The 4,081-nt window shown below is 30.5% G+C and overlaps 1 long non-coding RNA gene across 1 annotated transcript; it reads right to left on the reverse strand.

Annotated features, from left to right (window-relative positions):
- Positions 1-3,441, reverse strand: LOC109123883 (uncharacterized). Its single transcript, XR_002031726.1, has 2 exons — positions 2,807-3,441; positions 1-563 (listed from the first exon to the last, which is right to left on the reverse strand). It is a non-coding gene; the product is annotated as an uncharacterized LOC109123883 (long non-coding RNA).
- Positions 3,442-4,081: the final 640 nt, after the last annotated feature.

Here is a 4,081-nt window from a genome sequence, read left to right on the forward strand (position 1 = left end):
GGAAAACTTTAGCATTTAATAAAAAAAGGTATCTACATGTAAAAAAATAAGGCAACCTATAAACCATGAGCCTTTACCCAATCGAAAATGTCTAATTCTAGCAACCAATGTGTCAAGTACAAATTGGCCCCAATTAACATTGATGTCAAAGTCTCCAGTAAGCAAAGTACACCACAACTCATGACTACCATCCAACTTTGATGTTGGAGAAAGTAATGTAGCACATGAGAAGAAGATAAACAATTTTTTTAACTCGCCCATGTCTTCCATTGAAATCAGTCTATCTCTAAGATCTAATAGGTTTTCCATCCTATTATTCCTATTGGTAGGTGAAAGTAGGAACCTCCTACCAATATATGGAATACCCAGAATTTCACCTACATCAGAACAAGTTATTGGAAATTGCCTTTCTTGTCCTATGTCTAACCTACAGTGGGTTATATTGAAATGAGTTATTATCCACCAAAGCCAATATGTTGAATTATACTCTTCTTTTCATCACTTAGATCATCAAGTAGATGTATAAGTTTTTTGTTGGAGCATCGACTATTTATTTTGACCTCCTGTAGAAGTAAATAAATGATATTATAAAATAAAAATTAATACAGTAAAATTAAACAACAATGTCAAACATTAATATAGTCAAAATAAAATAATACTAATTAAAAGAATGTTCAAACTTGGTTGTATTGTATTGTTTTTTGCCTTTTATCCATGTATTATACTCCACACTGCACTATAGAATTTATATCAAATAATCAATTGTCATAATTAAATGTATAATGAATCAAGTAATGTTGTAATATGTTGTACTTCTAGTGCAATTGTATTGTAAATGTAGGGCATTTGTATTGTACCCTTATTTATTTTGGTTTAACTACTATTAGTGATCTCAAATACAGTTACATACATGCTACTAAAAACACACTGAGCCATTGTATTAGTGGATAACAAATTTAAGTTGTTTGATGGTAATCCAATATGTACACATTGTTAATGCTCATCATGGCTAACCTTTTAAATCATATATAATTTATACAAACTAGGTACAACATAAATGTACTATACTTACAATACAAATACACTAACGTTACAATATATTACAATATAATTTAATATATTTATGTTTATTTTTTCATATGCTATGTCCCTTGGCCATCCAATATGGTGTTTGACAATTCCTAAGAATATATATTAAATTCGAAAGAATTGAAATGCAGAAAAAAAGATGATATTTTGTTTGCATTAAAAAATGATGTCCAATATACCCTAAGACAATATTGGAAACACAATCCTAAAGAAATAACCTTAGCCATTCACACTACTTAAAAGGTCTATTGTCATACGAATATGAGAATCAAGGACTATAATAATTCCCCCAAACTAGAATAAAACAAAAGAAAAGAATATGCAAATATTATAATTAATTAAAGACCAAATTTATGAGTTAACTAGTAATTGCATATTATGCCCTTCCATGGCACTGTTTTCCATTATCCTTTTCTGCATGAGGAAATCAGGAAGCTTAAAAAATATTATCATGCAGTAAGCCAATAACATTTGCCAAAATTATCTCTGTGTTATTTTTTTTTAAAAAAAAATTGAAGGCTTTAACTTTAATTTGTATCGATTTTTTTAAATTTTTCGGGAGTTTATGTGTTTTCACTTATATCAAAATTCATATATATCATCCAACTACATGTATTAGGAATCCATATAACTATAACTTACATTTGATTGCCGACAACACTAAATAAATAAGAAAAGGTCTTGCATTTTTTTTTTTGCTTCCACGTGTTCCAACTTCTAAAGAAATTTTAATGCAGTAAGCCAAAAACATTTGCCAAAATTATCTCTGTGTTATTTTTTTTAAAAAAAAATTAAAGGCTTTAACTTTTAATTTGTATTACTTTTTAAAGAATTTTTGGGAGTTTACGTGTTTTCACTTATATCAAAATTCATATATATCATCCAACTATATGTATTAGGAATCCATATAACTATAACTTACATTTGATTGCCGACAACACTAAATAAATAAGAAAAGGTCTTGCATTTTTTTTTTTTTTTGCTTCCACATGTTCTAACTTCTAAAGAAATTTTAATGCAGTAAGCCAATAACATTTGCCAAAATTATCTCTGTGTTATTTTTTTTAAAAAAATATTGAAGGCTTTAAATTTTAATTTGTATTACTTTTTTAAGAATTTTCGAGAGTTTACGTGTTTTCACTTATATCAAAATTCATATATATCATCCAACTATATGTATTAGGAATCCATATAACTATAACTTAGATTTGATTGCCGACAACACTAAATAAATAAGAAAAGGTCTTGCATTTTTTTTTTTTTGCTTCCACATGTTCTAACCTCTAAAGAAATTTTAATGTTTTGTAGGAAGTTGTTTACAATACTTTGTGCGGTCAAATTGTGGGTTTGTGGGAACCAAAACGGAGGACATGTGCTTTCAATTTTTCTTTCTTCTTTTCTTTACTCTTTATTGTTTTCTCAGTAACCAAACAATGCCCTAGGAAAAATCTAAGACTCCAAATTTCTTTCATTTTCAAAATTGTTTAAGCAAAAGATAAAGTCCTGGAAACCATTTTGCTAGCTAAATCCATTTCAGTGAGACAAGAAAAATTTAACCTTGGGCCTCAGTTTGGTTTGCAACAAATGAAAGACAATTAAGTATATAATTGTCTCCATTTCCTGGAAAATGAAACATCTCGGCTGAGCCAATTACTTCCAGGTCCCAGAAAATAAGAAACTCAATATTCTAAGACATCAATTTCTTTTCTTTCCTTACCTTTTTCCTACCACCCAAGCAAAGCACAAAACCACTCTTGGCCAAAGAAAAGCCTCGCAATTGCCCACCGTTTGGTTCATGAGAAAATGAAAAACAAAACAAAAGAAAAACCCTGGTGAGTTGACTTTTTTATTTCCGTTTATGGGTTTCCCTATACTCAAAAATTGAAAATGAAACCCCAAGTTTATTTCTTTTTTTCCCAAATTTTCTCGGCAACCAATTTATTTCCGTTTCTGGGTTTCCCTGTATTCAAAAATTGAAAATGAAACCCCAAGTTTTTTTTCCCCAAATTTTCTCAGCAACCAAATAGGCCCAAACCCAAAACACCTAGGGCAAAGCATGAAATAAGTAGAATGTAACAAATAAAGATTTGTACTGCTTCTGATCTCAAGGTGGAAACGCCATAAATATAAATATGGGGGCTTTGAAATGAATATTTTGGGGGATTGGGATGGATTTGGAAGGCTTTGTGAGGACTTTACCTTAGACTAGTGGGGCTTTCAGATACGATGAAAAAAATGTGGTTCAAGACGTCGTCGAAGCCAGAGATTCAGTATCTCTCACAATATCATACCACTGTCAAAACACCCAGATTATGCGAAAGGGAAGCCTTGACGAGAAAATGCGAAAGAGAAGGCACTGGAACGACAGTCTTCTCTTTTTTTTTTTCAATTCTTTTATTCGTTATAAATTATAATTTTAGAATTTAATTGAGGGTAAATTGGTCTAATAAAAATATTAGGCCTTCAGAAGAATTATCAAATTTACCCATCCTTCTCGGTAATTTTTTTCCCCAGCCTACCCTTAAGGGTAATTCTCCTAAAGTGTTATGGCTTTAGGTGTAGAGAGGGTAAGAATGCATAGCTGTTGGGATGTGGATAACAAAGTCATGACCATTAATCCTATTGTCAGAATCCCATCCTGTGTTAGATGAATCACATGAGCATTTATTACATGAATAATTATTATCAATCACCTGGAGCCCGCGATCAAGAAGAGGGTCCAGCTGGATACCAATTCAAAAGTGTCATCAATCCCAGCATTTAGTTCTTACTGCTTTCTATCCATTACTTTATTTTTTTTATTCCATTCATTTGCTTATCACCCTTTTTGTTTTCCCCTTTTTATCTCGTTACATCTTTATCCCAATATTTATATTTTCATTAATGACTTTTTTTTATATATATTTTAATGATGAAAATTAAAATCTTTACTTTCATATATGTTAGTTCATTGAGATGGTGTATTAATATGGACACCAATATAGTAGGATAA

Source organism: Vitis vinifera, chromosome 14 (assembly GCF_030704535.1).
Source record: "Vitis vinifera cultivar Pinot Noir 40024 chromosome 14, ASM3070453v1".
Taxonomy (NCBI): Eukaryota; Viridiplantae; Streptophyta; class Magnoliopsida; order Vitales; family Vitaceae; genus Vitis; species Vitis vinifera.